Source organism: Eleutherodactylus coqui, chromosome 2, assembly GCF_035609145.1.
Source record: "Eleutherodactylus coqui strain aEleCoq1 chromosome 2, aEleCoq1.hap1, whole genome shotgun sequence".
Lineage (NCBI taxonomy): Eukaryota > Metazoa > Chordata > Amphibia > Anura > Eleutherodactylidae > Eleutherodactylus > Eleutherodactylus coqui.
Genome location: NC_089838.1, coordinates 90,908,127 through 90,928,027, shown reverse-complemented (window position 1 = coordinate 90,928,027; position 19,901 = coordinate 90,908,127). Strand labels below are relative to the sequence as shown.

At 46.7% G+C, this 19,901-nt stretch overlaps 1 long non-coding RNA gene across 1 annotated transcript in view; it reads right to left on the bottom strand.

The window, feature by feature from the left end:
• LOC136611530 (uncharacterized) overlaps positions 1-15,984 on the bottom strand; it is a 168,775-nt gene extending 152,791 nt beyond the window's left edge. Inside the window, exon 1 of the long non-coding RNA XR_010790290.1 lies at positions 15,690-15,984. This is a non-coding gene — a long non-coding RNA (uncharacterized lncRNA). The remainder of the gene's footprint in view (positions 1-15,689) is intronic.
• Positions 15,985-19,901: the final 3,917 nt, after the last annotated feature.

The following is a 19,901-nucleotide window of genomic DNA, read 5'->3' as shown; positions in this document are numbered from 1 at the left end:
AAAGGTGAATATGCTTTTTATTTTGTACGACAAAAAGCGTAAAAAAAAAACGCTAAAAAACAGGCAAAATGCTAATTTTTAGCATTTTGCCTCGCAAAAAATGCAATAAAAGTGATCAAAAAAGCCGTACATTCCCCAAAATGGTACCAATAAAAACTACAGCTCGTCTCGCAAAAACTAAGCCCTTATAGAGGTCTGTACATAGAAAAATAAAAAAGTTACAGGACTTTGAATGCAGCTATAGAGAGAAAAAAAGATTTCCAAAAAAAAGGGGGTTTTATTGCAAAAAAGTGTAAAAACCTAAAAAAAATATAATCGTTGTTACCGTACCGACCGGCAGAAAAAATTTAGTGTGTCATTTATGCTGCATGATTAACGCTGTAAAAAAAATTAAAAGAAATCTATGGCAGAATTGATGCGTTTTCTCTCCCTGTTATCATAAAAAAAATGTAAACATTTTTTACGATATTCTCTATGTACCCAAAAGTGGCACCGATAAAAACTACAGCTCGCCACGCAAAAAACAAGCCCTTATACGGCCGCGTCCACGGAAAAATAAAAAAGTTATGGCTCTTGAAAAATGGAGATCGAAGAATACCAAAAAAATCGCTTGGTCCTCAACGCCAAAATAAGCCATGTCATTAAGGGGTTAAAACTCCAATAAAACTATATTGATGAGACATGTTTTCTACTAGCTGTTGCTGAACGTATCCCTCAGCACACAATGATGGACTTGCATAGGACACTTCTTATTGTGTTTCAGCAGACTAGTGATCATCAACTGAACAGACTGTAATCTCCTGGCATTTCTGTAAGAATACATTTTCTGCTAATCTACATTGGACTGATGTGTCTTCAGGAACCTGATATGTTTTGTCCAGTGATAGTATAACCCAGTAATCTAGCATTCTGCTAGGAGTTACTGAATGCCTATTGCATCAGCCCAAGCACTTCATAGCCGTTCTGTCTGCAGGCTACAGTCAGGTACAATTATAGAAGAGGAAGATTTCCTTGTCTGTTTTGGCTGTGCAATGAGAACTGCTGATGAAGTAGGTAAATATCTGATGTTCCACGTTCTGAGAAATGTTTTTGTCTGGCAGCCAGCAAGGTGTTTGTTAAGAAGCTCAACATGGAAATCTGCGATTGCTTAGCTACAGAACTGGGTTTTTATTAAATTATAGCAAATTATAATTGATTTAGATTGGATAAACTATAATTTACAGTACTGCAGTTCACTATGCAGAGTAAATGAAAGGATGACGTTTCTGCCTGTCGGCATGGTTGCTACAGTGCCAAATAGAGATGAGCGAACGTACTTGTCCGAGCTTGATGCTCGGGCGAATATTATGGTGTTCGGGATGCTCGTTACTCTTAATGAGCACCACGCGGTGTTCGGGTTACTTTCACTTTCATCTCTGAGACGTTAGCGCGCTTTTCTGGCCAATTGAAAGACAGGGAAGGCATTACAACTTCCCCCTGTGACGTTCAAGCCCTATACCACCCCCCTGCTGTGAGTGGCTGGCGAGATCAGATGTCACCCGAGTATAAAAATCGGCCCCTCCCGCGGCTCGCCACAGATGCGTTGTGAGTTAGCTGAGGGAAAGTGCTGTTGTGTTGGAGCTGCTGTAGGGAGAGTGTTAGGAGTGAGTGTAGGCTTCAAGAACCCCAACGGTCCTTCTTAGGGCCACATTTATCCGTGTGCAGTACTGTGGAGGCTGCTGTTAGCAGTGTTGCACAATTTTTTTTTTTCAAAATCGGCTGTGCAAAGCATTGCGCCCTGCAGTAATACTACAGGGACAGAAGTGGTGGTTAGGCAGGGAGAGTGTTAGGAGTGAGTGTAGACTTCAATAACCCCAACGGTCCTTCTTAGGGCCACATTTAACCGTGTGCAGTACTGTGCAGGCTGCTGTTAGCAGTGTTGCATTTTTTTTTTTTCAAAATCGGCTGTGCAGAGCATTGCGCCCTGCAGTAATACTACAGGGACAGAATTGTGTAGGCAGGGCCAGAAGACATATATTATTGATTGAATATAGTCAGTGGGCCTTTTCTTTAAAAAAAAAGGGAAACATTTTATTTGGCCTGCCTCTGACAGTCCTCAGCGTTCTGGGTACGTGTGTGGTGGGTGGAGAACGTAAAGAAATCATACGCAGCCAGCTACGTTTAACAGCAGGCTTGCGCCAATTTATTTCCTGCCTGGGAAAAATCACCGCTCTGCTGCACTTCATATAACACTGCAGTTCTGTGGAACACATTTCATATCTGATTGAATATAGTCAGTGGGCCTTCCCTTTAAAAAAAAAAGGGGAAAAATTCTATTTGGCCTGCCTCTGACAGTCCTCAGCGTTCTGGGTACGTGTGTGGTGGGTGGAGAACGTAAAGAAATCATACGCAGCCAGCTACGTTTAACAGCAGGCTTGCGCCAATTTATTTCCTGCCTGGGAAAAATCACCGCTCTGCTGCACTTCATATAACACTGCAGTTCTGTGGAACACATTTCATATCTGATTGAATATAGTCAGTGGGCCTTCCCTTTAAAAAAAAAAGGAAACATTCTATTTGGCCTGCCTCTGAGAGTCCTCAACGTTCTGGGTATGTGTGTGGTGGGTGGAGAATGTAAAGAAATCATACGCAGCCAGCTACGTTTAACAGCAGGCTTGCGCCAATTTATTTCCTGCCGGGGAAAAATCACCGCTCTGCTGCACTTCATATAACACTGCACTTCTGTGGAACACATTTCTTATCTGATTGAATATAATCAGTGGGCCTTCCCTTTAAAAAAAAAAAGGGAAAAATTCTATTTGGCCTGCAGGCTTGCGCCAATTTATTTCCTGGCTGGGAAATCACTGGTAATACACCATGCTGAGGGGTAGGGGTAGGCCTAGAGGACGTGGACGTGGCCGAGGAAGTGTAGGCCCAAGTGAGGGTGTGGGCACAGGCCGAGCTCCTGATCAAGGTGTATCGCGGCCGACTGCTGCGCCATTAGGAGAGAGGCACGTTTCTGGCGTCCCCACATTCATCGCCCAATTAATGGGTCCACGCGGGAGACCTTTATTAGAAAATGAGCAGTGTGAGCAGGTCCTGTCTTGGATGGCAGAAAGTGCTTCGAGCAAGCTATCATCCACCCACAGTTCTGCGCCGTCCAGTGCTGCAAATTCGAATCCTCTGGCTGCTGCTCCTCCTTCCTCCCAGCGTCCTCACTCCACTACAATGACACATGCTCAGGAGCGGGAAGACTCCCAGGAACTGTTCTCGGGCCCCTGCTCAGATTGGGCAGCAGTGGTTCCTCTCCCACCAGAGGAGTTTATCGTCACCGATGCCCAACCATTGCAAAGTTCCCGGGGTCCGGGGGATGAGGCTGGGGACTTCCGGCAACTGTCTCAAGACCTTTCAGTGGGTGAGGAGGACGATGACGATGAGACACAGTTGTCTTGCAGTGAGGTAGTAGTAAGGGCAGTAAGTGCGAGGGAGGAGCGCACAGAGGATTCGGAGGAAGAGCAGCAGGACGATGAGGTGACTGACCCCACCTGGTGTGCAACGCCTACTCAGGAGAGGTCTTCAGAGGGGGAGGCAAGGGCAGCAGCAGGGCAGGTTGCAAGAGGCAGTGCGGTGTCCAGGGGTAGAGGCAGGGCCAGACCGAATAATCCACCAACTGTTTCCCAAAGCGCACCCTCGCGCCATGCCACCCTGCAGAGGCCGAGGTGCTCTAAGGTCTGGCAGTTTTTCACAGAGACGCCTAACGACCGACGAACAGTGGTGTGCAACCTTTGTCGCACCAAGATCAGCCGGGGAGCCACCATCAACAGCCTCACCACCACCAGCATGCGCAGACATATGATGGCCAAGCACCCCACAAGGTGGGATGAAGGCCGTTCACCGCCTCCGGTTTGCACCGCTGCCTCTCCCCCTGTGCCCCAACCTGCCACTGAGATCCAACCCCGCTCTGAGGACACAGGCACTACCGTCTCCTGGCCTGCACCCACACCCTCACCTCCGCTGTCCTCGGCCCCATCCACCAATGTCTCGCACCGCACCGTCTAGCCGTCGCTAGCGCAAGTGTTTGAGCGCAAGCGCAAGTACGCCGCCACGCACCCGCACGCTCAAGCGTTAACCGTCCACATAGCCAAATTTATCAGCCTGGAGATGCTGCCGTATAGGGTTGTGGAAACGGAGTCCTTCAAAAGTATGATGGCGGCGGCGGCCCCGCGCTACTCAGTTCCCAGTCGCCATTACTTTTCCTGATGTGCCATCCCAGCCCTGCACGACCACGTCTCCCGCAACATTGTACGCGCCCTCACCAATGCGGTTAGTGCCAAGGTCCACTTAACAACGGACACGTGGACGAGCACAGGCGGGCAGGGCCACTACATTTCCCTGACGGCACATTGGGTGAATTTAGTGGAGGCTGGGACAGAGTCAGAGCCTGGGACCGCTCACGTCCTACCCACCCCCAGAATTGCGGGCCCCAGCTCGGTGGTGGTATCTGCGGCGGTGTATGCTTCCTCCACTAAAGCACCCCCCTCCTCCTCAACCTCTGCCTCGCAATCTAGATGTGTCAGTAGCAGCAGGACGTTGCCAGCAGTCGGTGTCGCGCGGCGTGGCAGCACAGCGGTGGGCAAGCGTCAGCAGGCCGTGCTGAAACTACTCAGCTTAGGAGATAAGAGGCACACGGCCCACGAACTGCTGCGGGGTCTAACAGAGCAGACCGACCATTGGCTTGCGCCACTGAGCCTCCAACCGGGCATGGTCGTGTGTGACAACGGCCGTAACCTGGTGGCGGCTCTGCAGCTCGGCAGCCTCACGCACGTGCCATGCCTGGCCCACGTCTTTAATTTGGTGGTTCAGCGCTTTCTGAAAAGCTACCCACGCTTGTCAGACCTGCTCGTAAAGGTGCGCCGGCTCTGCGCACATTTCCGCAAGTCCCACACGGACGCTGCAACCCTGCGCACCCTGCAACATCGGTTTAATCTGCCAGTGCACCGACTGCTGTGCGACGTGCCCACACGGTGGAACTCTACGCTTCACATGTTGGCCAGGCTCTATGAGCAGCGTAGAGCTATAGTGGAATACCAACTCCAACATGGGCAGTGCAGTGGGAGTCAGCCTCCTCAATTATTTTCAGAAGAGTGGGCCTGGTTGGCAGACATCTGCCAGGTCCTTGGAAAGTTTGAGGAGTCTACCCAGGTGGTGAGCGGCGATGCTGCAATCATTAGCGTCACCATTCCTCTGCTATGCCTCTTGAGAAGTTCCCTGCAAAGCATAAAGGCAAATGCTTTGCGCTCGGAAACGGAGGCGGGGGAAGACAGTATGTCGCTGGATAGTCAGAGCACCCTCCTGTCTATATCTCAGCGCGTTGAGGAGGAGGAGGAGGAGCATGAGGAGTATGAGGAGGAGGGGGAAGAGACAGCTTGGCCCACTGCTGACGGTACCCATGCTGCTTGCCTGTCATCCTTTCAGCGTGTATGGCCTGAGGAGGAGGAGGCGGAGGAGGAGGAGGAGGAGGATCCTGAAAGTGATCTTTCTAGTGAAGACAGCCATGTGTTGCGTACAGGTACCCTGGCACACATGGCTGACTTCATGTTAGGATGCCTTTCTCGTGACCCTCGCGTTACACGCATTCTGGCCACTACGGATTACTGGGTGTACACACTGTTCGACCCATGGTATAAGGAGAACCTTTCCACTCTCATTCCCGAAGAGGAAAGGGGTTCGAGAGTGTTGCTATACCACAGGACCCTGGCGGACAAGCTGATGGTAAAATTCCCATCCGACAGCGCTAGTGGCAGAAGGCGCAGTTCCGAGGGTCAGGTAGCAGGGGAGGTGCGGAGATCGAGCAGCATGTTCAGCACAGGCAGTGCAACACTCTTTAAGGCCCTGGACAGCGTTATGGCTCCCCAGCAAGACTGTGTCACCGCTCCCCAGTCAAGGCTGAGTCGGCAGGAGCACTGTAAAAGGATGGTGAGGGAGTACGTAGCCGATTGCACGACCGTCCTCCGTGCGTGTCGAAGCTGGACACGTGGCCTGAACTCGCGCTGTATGCCCTAGAGGTGCTTGCTTGTCCTGCGGCTAGCGTCTTGTCAGAGAGGGTGTTTAGTGCGGCTGGGGGAATCATCACAGATAAGCGTACCCGCCTGTCAACCGACAGTGCAGACAGGCTTACACTCATCAAGATGAACAAAGCCTGGATTTCCCCAGACTTCTCTTCTCCACCAGCGGACAGCAGCGATACGTAAGCAATAGGTAGGCTGCACCCGCAGATGGAAGCATCGTTCTGTATCACCATCCAAAACGGTGACATTTCTGCTTCATCAATCTGTGTCTAATATTCCTCCTCCTCCTCCTGCTCCTCCTCCTGAAACCTCACGTAATTACGCCGAACGGGAAATTTTTCTTTGGGCCACAAGGCTCACTCATATAATTTTTCCAAACAATTTTTATAAGTTTCAATGCTCTTACAAGCGATGAAACTTTAACTTGAACCAATTTTTCGTTAAACTGGGCTGCCTCCAGGCCTAGTTACCACTTAAGCCACATTAACCAAAGCCATTAATGGGTTTCACCTGCCATCTTGGTTGGCATAGCCAATTTTTTCTGAGGTACATTAGTACTGTTGCTACATCAATTTTTTTGGGCCCTCACCTACAGTGTAATCATTGTAATTTCTATGTTCTTCGCCTGCACTCATGGTACAGAAAGGTGTGTGGGGTTGGCCTACACTTTTGCTACATAAATGTAACTGGGGCCTTGTCTTCACTGCAGCTACTGAAATGTGAAAGAGACTGTTATCTCCCTAAACTGCTGCAATGGGAATTGTTACTGGGGCTTGTCTTGAGTGCTACTATTACTGAAATGGAACTAAGACTGCGCTCCCCCTATACTGCTGCTAGTGATATGTTAGTGGGGCCTGTCCCTAATACTACCGCTGAAATGTTAATAATTCTGGGCTCTGCCTATACCGCAGCTAATGGTATGTCACTGGGGTGTAAAAACAGAGGCTTCACAAAGACATGATGGCGGCGAGGCCATTTCCCACCAATGCTGTTACTGTTAAGGTGCATATAACCACGGACACGTGGAGAGGACACATAGTGCCTCCAAAACATCCCCCTTCTCCTCCAACAATGAAAACATTCTTGGCAAATACCTTTGCATTGGTCCGTCTGGTGGCAGTCCAAGAATTTCACCTTTAACGACACAACAAGAGAGCACCACCACCATCCCCCCGCCACGGACCACTTAATCATGGCCACATTCCGAAAACCAACTACATAAAACCGCGCTACTAGGTCCGCAGTCACCACCACATTACCACCAACGAGGTTACTGTTAAGGTACATATTACCAGTCTGACTGGGGCATGCAGTGTGGGCCAAAGCCCACCTGTATTGTATCTGACGTTAGCTCTGCTGAGTAGGGCACTGCAATGGGATATATTTATGTACCACCGGTGGGTTCCAGGGAGCCACCCATGCTGTAGGTGCACACGGAGTTTAACCTACATCTGTCCACTTCTAAAGAACCCCAGTCTGACTGGGGCATGCAGTGTGGGCCGAAGCCCACATGCATTAAGCACGACATTACTACCTCAGCTGTGATGGGCAATGCAATGGGATACATTTATGTACAGCGGGTGGGTTCCAGGGAGCCACCCATGCTGTGGGCGAACACGGAATTCCCATTGCGGAGTTGTACCTGCCTGTGACTATTTATAAAAAAACGCGGTCTGACTGGGGCGTGCAGACACCTTGACAGAATGAATAGTGTGTGGCACATAGGTTCTGCATTGCTATGCCCACGTCTGCAGCTCCAGATGGAGGTGGCACAGGATTGGATTTCTCATTGCTTCTGTACAGCCTTGTGGGCTATCGCCCCACCCCTTTTAAAGAGGGTCGCTGCCTAGCCGTGCCAACCCTCTGCAGTGTGTGCCTGCTTTTCCTGTGGCAGACGCACTTATAAATAGACATGAGGGTGGCGTGGCATGAGGGCAGCTGAAGGCTGGGCAGGGACAGTTTGGTGTGCGCTGTGGACACTGGGTCTTGGGGGGTGGGCAGCATGTAACCCAGGAAAAGTGGCAGCCAAGTGTCATGCAGGCAGTGATTGTGCTTTGTTGGAGGTAGTGTGGTGCTTAGCTAAGGTATGCCATGCTAATGAGGGCTTTTCAGAAGTAAAAGTTGTTGGGAGGGGGGGGGGCTCACTCTTGCCGGTATTGTGGCTTAATAGTGGGACCTGTGAACTTGAGATGCAGCCCAACATGTAGCCCCTCGCCTGCCCTATCCGTTGCTGTGTCGTTCCCATCACTTTCTTGAATTGCCCAGATTTTCACACATGAAAACCTTAGCGAGCATCGGCGAAATACAAAAATGTTCTGGTCGCCCATTGACTTCAATGGGGTTCGTTACTCAAAACGAACCCTCGAGCATCGCGATAAATTCGTCCTGAGTAACGAGCACCCGAGCATTTGGGTGCTCGCTCATCTCTAGTGCCAAAATTATTATTTTGTTTAGCTTTTCCATATTTTCAAAATAAAGACCCATTTTTAGCCTGGGTTCACACAGGGCGGAATTACCGCAGATATATTGCGGTTTTTCCGTTGCGGATTTGCCGCAACCTTGCCGCATCGGCGGCAAATCCGTAAGTAATGGCCAAAGTTAGATGCGGTTTTCACCGCGTATGTCTCTGTGGTTCTACCGCAGGTAAATCCGCAGGAGCTTAGCTGCGTTAAAAACCGCAGCAGTTTTTTCTTGACAGACGCGGTTTTAGTTGCGTATTTGCTTGCGTATTTTTAGGTGCAGATTCTAGGCTTCTAAAAAAAGAAAACTGTTTCCTGTGATGTCATCATTCCCGCCCATTTCTGCACAAGGTAGGAAGAGACTTGTATTGCAGGCCATTTTGTCTGCTACAGCTACCTGACCTGATGGAGCCTGCACGTCGACTGCGTCTCAGGCGTTCTTACCGCCGCAAACGTCTGTTGCTAGTGGTATTGATGCAGGCAGAAAAATCCAAAAAGGTGAGCAATGTTTTTAATGGACATTGTGTGCTTAGCTGCCTTGTTGTTTGTTGATGCATTGTGCACTATAGTGCGATTGCGGCCATGTGCTTTAATTCTTGCCAATATTCTTATGCAGACTGATCGTGCTTCCCGGCGTCACAGACGATACTGGGTCCATCCTCTGCTCACAGAAAGGGGGAGCAGAGGGCCATTTCGCCAGTCTGTACCAGGATTTGAAAAAGTAAGTGACGTGTAGCATGTGAATAGGTTTGAGGTTTATTTATTTTAGCCCGCTCTCCCTTTCTTTCTCTCTGCAGCCATCCGGAGAAGTTCGTTGCCTTCTGCCGGCTGCCTATGGAGGCCTTTGAGCGCCTTCTGGAGCTGGTGCGCCGGGACCTTACGTACCAAGATACGCGGATGAGGAAGGCGATCACTGCAGAAGAAAGGCTGCTCATCCCCCTTCGGTAAGTAACCTTTCTTATATTGTCACAGCTGTTAAATGTGTAATGTAATTCGCGACTGCAGAGCATGGACGTCTGCTGTAGTCGTTTTTTTTCTTTTTTCTGCAATATTTGCGCAATACCGCTTTTAATTTTTCCGGCGACGTGCTTGACCAAGGGATTATTTTAAGGTAACTAAACCTTTTTTTTATATTTTATTTCTCAGGCGACGTTTCACGTCTAGGAAAAATAATGCGCTACTTAGATAGATCGGACTTGTACTGACACGGCGATACAAAATACGTAGTTAAAATTTAATGATTTTTATTTTTTAATAATAGATATGGAAAAGGGGGGGGGGAATAATTAAAGATTAGTTATTTTTTTCTCATTTTTAAAGACTTTTTTTTTTTCTTTGGTTTTAAGTTCCTCTGTTGGAACAGCAACATGCGATGCTGTGAACGCTCCGGCAGTAGGACATAATGCTGTAGCATTACGCCATACTGCTTTTGGACAGGCAGTCTATCGAGCCCCCCTTTCATTAGGCCCCCGGCCATCATGACAAATGCACGGCTACCCCGATCTCACCGGGGGGGGGGGGGGCGTGCGTGACCCCTGCACAGCAATCGGGGTATGTAAATGCCGCTGTCAGAATTGACAGCGGCATTTAAAGGGTTAATAGCCGCGATCGGCCCAATGGCCGATTGCGGCTCTTGACCGCGGGTGTCAGTTGTAATAAACAGCTGACGCCCGTGCTGCATGGAAGGAGATAGCGCCGCTAGCTCCCGCGATACACGTCCTGCAACAGCAGGACATAGTTTTACTATAGACCCGTCATAAAGGGGTTCATCCAGCGGAAGACTCCATCGTCAAATTCGCAGCCCACTTAGCAGAATATGTAAAGTTGTTTGTTATCTGGTAGTGATCTGGTAGCTTTGGGAGAGGCAGGTTTAACTGTTCGTTGTCTTTAGCATTCTCTCTTCTGCTACCTAGCACAGCCATCATCATCTTGAGGCAGGTTGTCTTCAGAAACAAATTGGCAGAAGAGAGATTGTTGAACTTACCATACAAGCAAATTGCCGCAACCATTGTTACGCACCGGCAGTCTCCGGACCCTTGTTCCGTTCATGAGGGTGGCGGGAACATGTTTGCATTTTCTCATTCTCTCTCCCCACCTATTATGTTGTGGATGGGGAGAAAGGAAGATGAACGATGTGCAGCGTGTAAAGTGAAAATTCAACCTCACCCATGGCTACCTCTGCAATGCAGATCTTATTTCCTTCACACAAATTCTACTGCGTTCTCCTCTAAATTTCGTGCTGAGAACAAGATGTGAATACTGTATATATTGAAGTGTTGAGGCAATGCAAGTCTTGTGAGTGTACTAACATTTCTTTTTCTTCTCTGCTTCTTTTCAGCTTTCTGGCCACAGGAGAGAGCTATGCATCCCTGCATCTCCAATTTCGTGTTGGTAAATCTACCATCACTGAAATTGTGAGGTGCACATGCAGCGCCATCTGGCAGAAGTTGCAGCCCATCGAGATGCCTTCCTCTACAGAGGACACTTGGCAACGTGTTGCAGCAGGCTTTCAAGCTGTTGCCAAATTTCCTAACTGCGTATGTGCGCTTGATGGCAAACATGTCCGTGTGCTTCAGCCAGCGCACTCAGGATCAAAGTTTTATAACTACAAAATTTTTTTTTCTATTGTCCTGATGACCGTGGCTGATGCACATTGCCCTTGCAAGCAAAGGGATGCATAACATGAGTAGGCAGGCCAAATCTCTCATCCACCACAATGGGGCATCTGGCACTAATGAGCCAGGAAGGTTCTGAGGGACCAGCATAGAGAGCTGCTCAGCCATCAGCTGCCGACCCATTCTGGAAGCCCTGAAAATGCGAGCATCCCTAGTGCTTCCAAAGGCCCCAATATTGACCAGCAGGAATTGATAGTTGTGTCAGTAAAGGCTTCTATGGACTGCCTGATCTCCTTGCTGCAGCAGGCATCCCCTAAAAGATTGTTGTTTAGTCTCCATGAATTCAACCCCCCTACTGTATCTTGTCCCAAGAGGCCCCTATATACTGATGCATGGTCCAACCATATAAACTTAGCTATCGAGCTTCTATGGGCCAAGTCAAGAAGACTATATGAGATAAAAAAATATAATCCAATCTCCCATAACTATTATGAGCGGTAGAATGATGGCTGTAGTCCTTGACCCCTGGATGATGTATCTTCCCGAGGTGAATGAGTCACCGCTCCGATAACCATCTACACAATGACACCGAGAAGGGGCTGGGTTTTTATGAGGAAGTGTTTGAACCAGGATGTAGGCCTAGGTTGAGGTTACCTCCAAGCACAATGTTGTAGCCCGAGGAGAACTGCACCAGCTCTCCTATTATACAGTGTCCAAACGAAGCTTGTCCTATGTTGGAAGAATAGATGTTAGCCACTATTAGTACACGGTGCCCCATTTAAGAATATATATCTGCCCTTAGTATCCACCTTAGAGGCAAGAAGTTTGTGTGGAAGACTCTTCTGAATTGCTCCGGACATGCCACATACCTTCTTTTCAGGGTGCATGCCATGATACCAGCTGGTGTAATATTTGCCAGAGAATTTGGGGAGGTGACCTCTCCTAAAATGTCTCTCCTGCAAAAGGGCAATGAGGACCCTTTTTTATGCAGATAAGACAGAGTCTGGCCCCTCTTAGCAAGACTATTTAGACCTCTGGTATTATAGGTGCAAAAAAGGCTAGTCATTGGAATAATTAGGCAACTATAAAGGCTGATGCCAGGCACTGGGGCTTGAGGTCCTACAGAAACAGGAGAAAGAAAAAGGGAGAAAGAGGGTAGAAGCCAGACAAAGAAAGAAATGTTAATGGTGTGGTGACAGAAGACACGCATTCTGTTGATTGGGTTACAGAAACCCAATCTCACAAGGTGAAAGAGAGACCTACGGTCAGATACAGATGGCAACAGAGTCGCCTCGACCCTTTAGAGAGGGAGATTGAGGTTTGTCAGAATCAACACCCCCACAACCCTCACCAGTATGCTATAGTTTCAAAATACGTACATAGCAATGACTGACACCTGCATAAAATCATAGCTATCTCTTGTACAGAGTGGCAATGATATATCAAAGCCGCTAAACACCTAGCAAATTAGGCTTTTGTATCAGAAGATACAGTGGTAGGAAAAAATAACTTGCCATATTATATCATGAGCAATTGTGAGATACATGGACAGAAATCTATCAAACATCACTAGAAGGCAGCAAAGACTGGACAGCCATTTATCAGTCAGTGTGGCAGTCTGTCGGGGTGACCGCTACATATTGGACACCGGGCTCTAACTTCCTGCCATGCCTCCTTAGGTGCAGCAGTGCACAGACCTGGGACATGTGGCTAATCTGGTATTACCACAGTGGGCAGTTCCAGCACTCCTAGAAATCAAGGAGGAGCAGGAGACCTAAAAGTCACAGATCTGCCTTTTTTTTTTTATTCAGTGAGCTGAAAGAGATACCCCCATGTATATAAGATATTGTTAGCTCTGAGAACACTGAGTATTGGTCTCAGTGCTCTACGTAATAGCATGGTCCGCCACAGGCACAAATTATTGTGCCCATGATGGTTTTCGAGATAGTCAAGATGTGACAGAATGTCTGCTATTTGCGAAGCTTATGCGTTTATAACTTTGCTATGAGCCTCAAATGCTGAATATACTTTATCCTGAGACTTCTCAATCAGGCTCAAGCTGTTACCCACATACTTAAGCTAATGTTGTAAAAGGGACAGCACTTCCTTACGAGACGTTTATAGCTGCTGAAAGTCACTTTTTGTAGGGAGAGCTTTCAAATGCTCCTTCCAATCCTACTGGTCATCAGTAGAGGGGTCTCAGGAAAATAAATAGGGGTAGCCCAGGAACTGCTGCTTGCAGTATGTGGGATCCCTGAGGGCTTTAGAGCACTTATCTGCCCCCTTGCCGCTTGGTACTCCTGTGTCTCCCTCTCCATTCTTTTATCCTCCACTGCTCAGCAGATGTACGTCCTAGCTCAACATCTGCAACCTCCACCTCTCTTTTTGAAGACTTTTAATACAATTTTGTTTCTTGGAAATGGGGTTGCCAAAATAGTGTAATTTTAGCATTGTGTATTTTCTTTTGCTTATGTGGTTCATCATGTAGGGAAATAATACATTCATAGGATCATAGGATGTAAGGCTGAAAAAAGACATGACCATCCAGTTTAGCCTAGTATCCAAATGTTGATCCAGAGGAAGGCAAAAGAAAGCCCAATGAGGAAGAAGACAATTTTCCCAATTTAAGGGGAAAAAAATTCCTTCCTAACTCCAATCTGGCAATCGGAAAAATCCCTGGATTAACAACCCTTTGGAAGTTATTAATGATTATAACATATAACATTGTATCACTGAAGAAAAACATCCAGGCCCCTCTTGAACTCTTTTATCGAATTTTTCATCAGCATGTCCTCAGGCAGAGAGTTCCATGGTCTCACTGCACTTACAGTAAAGAATCCCCTTCTAGGTTGGTGTAGAGACCTTCTTTCCTCTAGATGTAGAGGTAACCTTCTTGTTACAGTTGCATTACTATGTATGAACAACAGATCCTGGGAGAGATATCTGTATTTTCCCCTGATGTAATTATACAAAGATTTTAGGTCTCCCCTTAGGCTTTTTTAAACTAAACTAAATAATCCCAATTTTGATAACCTTTCCGGGTATTGTAGTCTGGCCATTCCATTTATTACTTTAGTTGCCCTCCTTTATACCCGATCAAGTTCTGATATGTCCTTCTTGAGTAACGGTGCCAAAACTGTACACAATATTCCATGTGTGGTCTAACAAGTGACTTGAAAACAGGAAGAACAATGTTCTCGTCATGTGCCCTTATATCCCTTTTGATGCCCATGATCCTATTTGCCTTGGCGGCAGCTGCCTGACACTGGTTGCTCCAGTTAAGCTTACAGTTAACTAAAACCTCCAAGTCCTTTCCATGGTAGTGTTTCCCAGTAGTTTCCCATTTAGTGTGTAATGGCCTCCATGTATTTCTTCTGTCCATTTGCATAACTTTACATTTATGAGTGTTAAATCTCATTTGCCATTTCTATGCCCAAGCCCCCAATTTATCCAGATCCTCTTGCAATCTCATTGCGTCCTCTTTTCTGTTAATATCTTTACAACGTTTTGTGTCATCTGCGAATATTGATATTTTACTGTACTATCCTTCCACCAGCTCATTAATAAATACATTACAAATAAGAGAGCCCTGTTGTACCCCACTAGTAACGGTGACCCAATTATGGGGCGCCATAATGAGGTATTGGTTAATAATTTGGCAAACATCTACACAGTGGTAAACTACCTAAAATGAAAATCTTGTTTATAAATTTTGACCAATGATTTTAAACTCGCACTTTGGTGATCCCAAAGGAAGAACTGCAGGTTCAGCCTCTTCTGCATTTCAACCCACTTTGGTTGGGCATAATTTTTGTTGGGACAACACACAGGCTGTAATTACAGCAAATGTTCTCAGGTTTCAGCTGAAGTACACTGTGGAAAGCTCTCCATTTGTTGGCAAGAATGCCAAAAGGCAAACTCCACAAAACGCAGGGCATGTATGATCTCCCATCTGCCACAATGACAAATAGAGCAGGTGGACCTGAAGAGCCAGGAAAGTTCCATGGTTCTGGCAAACACAGATGGACAGAAGTTGCTAACCCATTCTGGAAGCCCTGAAAATGTGAGCATCAGCAGTGCTTCCATAGGCCCAGATATTCATAAGCAGAAATCGATAGCTGGTATCAGAAATCGCCAATAGCACTACAAACAAATACTGCTTATAATTGAAATACCGTGACCCTGAGTGTGGCAGCTTTTTAGCATTGATGCTTTTGCCATCCAGCAGCCCAATGCAGTTCAGAACCCGTGCAGCAGCCAGGAATCTCTCTGCAATGTCCATTCAATCTTAAAAATAGGGCAGAGACATCACTAAAGGCACCAAACACTGCCAAATGACATCATGGGTCTCCCTTACAATCCCACAAATCATAGATATGCCTAACAGAAAATTGAAGTGCAGTGAAACATATAAATACCAGTGGCCAGAAACCTGCACAAAGAAGCCAAACTGGATACATTTTTTTACCTAAAATGGTACTTTCTAAGACGCACAACACAATAAACAGTAGTGTAGAAGACATTTGTAATATTGAGAAATTATAACATAGAACAGCCCATGTACTTACCTCAGGGTGACCAGGAGTCTTTCCTCAGCAGATATACACAGACGCATGTTGATGTATGTAAATCCAGATCATTCTTCCTCCAGAAGCTAATTGAAAATCTGGTCCGACAAACAACAGAGGAGGATTAATTTGTCCAGATGTCGCCTCAAGTCATTGTAAAGAGTATTGAAATGAACTCAGAACCTCCTCCTCCATCTAGGCACATTCTCCAGCATCTCACATGACTCTCTAAATTGCAAGACATCAACCAAGGCAAAAAAATATCCTCTTCCGAAGAAGTCATGTCCCTCAGCTCATCAAATCTCTCACAGACTCAGAAAGTACAAGAAGCACAACAGAACAGCACAGCACCTGTGACCTATTTATGGCTGATTGCAGTGGGCTGGGTCAATGACGACAGGTTCATGTTTTGTTTGTGTGTATATTCGTGCTCACAAATGTGCATGGTTTGGCAACAGACCCCCCGCCCCCTCACAAAATCTACGCTCATACACATGCAAAAAAGACTCATTTTCTGTACAAATATGTTGCACTGAAACATGCATATTTGCATGAAACCTCCCTAATATTATAATTTTTAGCTGAGCAGTTTATAAAAACGCTTGTTTATATGAGCAAATGCCACTTCCGTCTGTGAAAACTGCACTGTTATCACCACGTGTTTTAATGTGTGTATTTTTTAAGCTTATTTCACATAGGCGAGGGTGAAATTGCCATCCCCACCATGTGAATTCCCCATGGATGCAAGGTGTTTTCATGTCAAAACAGCCTTGCAAAACAAACAGACGTCCTGTGGAGAGGTGCTCTCGCAGAAGAACTTTATCTGCAGTCAACTGCCACCCCCGAGCAGCAAACCTGCTTAAAATAAGCACTGGAGTTCCCCTTGTGAGAGAAGAAGCAAGAAGAGGGGCCTCGCAGCCCTCCAGACTGCTCAGTGGAGCCTTCTAAAGCCTAGCTCGGCCAGAAAGACAAGGACCTCAATTTTGGGGAAGGTGGGGAAACCATCATAATGCGGTGCGGAGGCGCAGGCATTGGAACAAAGGTACCTGCCTAACCACAGCCACTGCAGGATGCACTAGCTTCACTCCAGTTGCAGGTTAGAAAGGGAGGACATGAAGGCGACCTACCTGGAAAGACAGGAGGAAGTCGGCGCTCTGAACACTTCACCTGACATCTTGGCCTTCTGTGGTTGAGTGGCACACAGCAACCACGGACTGCACTCCACTGACTGGTAGATCCCCCTTGATAGCGTTGTATCCCGACACTGCAGCAGAGTGGTGAAAAGCTAGTTGGGACCCATTGCGGCCTACATATCCCTGGACTGTAGTGGCCTGCTGAGCCATCAGTGCAGAGATGTCAACCTGAGAGAGCCCTACTCAGTAAGACAGCCAAGCAGCAGGTTGCTGCAAAAATGGGAGCTGCTTATGTGAAAGGCTTGGCTTAGAGAAATATCATAGGATAAGATACCCATGGAAGCCAACTTTCCATTTTGACTCCCAGCAATCACTGAAAATCAATAAATTCCTTAAACGCCTTTTTCTGAATGTCTCAACTGATCTAAGAAATTATTAAGGATGTAGAGCAATGCATTCTGGAACACAACAGGAGTTTTACTAAAGGTTCCTTTTTATCTATATGCAGAAGATTTGCCTGGTGTTAAAATACTGTAAAAAAAATGAAAAAACATAGAACACAAACTAGGTGTTACGTTATTTTAGGCTGTGGAAACAATGACCTACACAAACACAACCAAGTTTTATGACTGGAAAGACAATAATTACTTGTATTTTGGCCAGAATATGTAAGCTCACAAGCCCACATCAGGGCTCCTCATAGTGTAGAGACTCACAAGACAAACAACACAACTAAAACCACAAAAAGGGAATCCCGCCTACAAAATTCGCTCAATGATATAAAGCAGAGGGTGGTAATAAATGGTTCATACTCTGATTGGACCACAGTCGCTAGCGGGGTGCCACAGGGTTCAGTATTAGGCCCCACTCTGTACAACATATTTATCAATGACCTGATAGAGGGGCTGCACAGCAAAATATCAATATTTGCAGATGACACAAAATTATACAATATAATTAATGCAACAGAGGACAATGTGCGGCTACAAACGGACCTGGATAAGCTGGGGGCGTGGGCAGAAAAATGGCAAATGAAGTTCAATGTTGAAAAATGTAAGACTATGCACATGGGCGGGAGAAACGGATGTCACCAATATTCACTTAATGGGGTACCACTAGGGAAAAGTGATATGGAAAAGGATCTAGGGGTATTAGTGGATAGTAGACTAAACTGGAGTAACCAATGCCAGTCAGCTGCTGCAAAGGCAAATAAAGTCTTGGGGTGCATTAAAAGAGGTATAGGGGCGATGGATGAGAACATTATCCTTCCATTATATAAGGCACTTGTCAGGCCTCACATAGAATACTGCGTACAATTCTGGTCACCGGTGCTCAGGAAAGATGTCACAGTGCTTGAGGGGATTCAAATAAGGGCAACTAGACTAATACATGGAATGACGGGACTGGAATACCCAGAGAGGCTATCCAAATATAGATTATTTACTCTAGAAAAAAGACGGCTAAGGGGTGATCAAATAACTATGTATAAATACATGAGGGGACAATGCAAGGATCTCTCCCATCTGTTTACACTCAGGACCACGATGGTAACAAGAGGACATCCGCTACGATTAGAGGAAAATAGGTTTCATCACCAACATAGAAGGGGATTCTTTACTGTAAGAGCAGTTAGACTGTGGATCTCTCTGCCAGAGGAAGTGGTGATGGCAAAATCCATAGAGGAGTTTAAAAGGGGACTTGATGTCTTTCTGGAGAGGAAGGATATTATAGGATATAAATCTTAGGTTAATTGTTAATCCGGGTATACAGGCAGGTAGGAACTATTAGGGGTTGATCCAGGGAACAGTCTGATTGCCATTAGGGAGTCGGGAAGGAATTTTTTCCCCAAAAGGGCTAATTGGCTTCTGCCCTTGGTTTTTTTTGCCTTCCTCTGGATCAACACAGGAGGATAGACAGGCTGGACTAGATGGACATTGTCTTCATTCAGCCTTCATTCAGCCTTACATACTATGTTACTATGTTACAAGTGGGGCGATCATCCCAATAGGGACAGCCCCACACTGTTACCTAAGGGCTTGGCTCACCTGAAATGGTAATAGCCAGGACCACCAGACAAGGGAAGTACAACACACACACACACACACATACACACACACACATACACTGAAACATGACCATGTTCACACCTAAAGACATACACCAAACAAGTCATTGTTCACACCTAAAGTCTGCTTACCTAACAGACAGAAGGAAACCCCACTCAGAACCTCATGCATGCAAAGAAAACACTGGAGCTATATCAAGTGTCCACACACCAATAACAGGGAAAGAGCATCAGACACCAAGCTAACATAAAAGGAACATAGTGTAAAGGCCCATTTCAAAATTCGCTCAAAAGACAGTTTGAGTAACAATTTTGAGCTATCATTTTGAAAAGCTACTAATGATGTTAATTAGCTGCTAATGTCAATTAGCACCTAATTAACATCATTTGCATGTTAATGAGCAGGCCAGGAGATGTATTTACTAGAGATGAGCGAGCACCAAAATGCTTGGGTTCTTGTTACTTGGGACGAAAATTTCGCGATGCACGAGGGTTCGTTTCGAATAACGAACCCCATTGAAGTCAATGGGCAACCCGAGCATTTTTGTATATTGCCGATGCGCGCTAAGGTTTCCATTTGTGAAAATCTGGGCAATTCAAGAAAGTGATGAGAACGACACAGCAACGGATAGGGCAGGCGAGGGGCTACATGTTGGGCTGCATCTCAAGTTCCCAGGTCACACTATTAAGCCACAATAGAGGAAAGAGTGCCCCCCCCCCCTCTCAACAATTTTTACTTCGGAAAAGCCCTCATTAGCAATGCATACCTTAGCTAACCACCACACTACCTCCAACAAAGCACAATCACTGCCTGCATGACACTCCGCTGCCACTTCTCCTGGGTTACATGCTGCCCCCCCCCCCCCCGCACGACCCAGTGTCCACAGCGCACACCAAAGTGTCCCTGCGCAGCCTTCAGCTGCCCTGATGCCACACCACACTCATGTCTATTTATAAGTGCGTCTGCCATGAGGAGGAACCGCAGGCACACACTGCAGAGGGTTGGCACGGCTA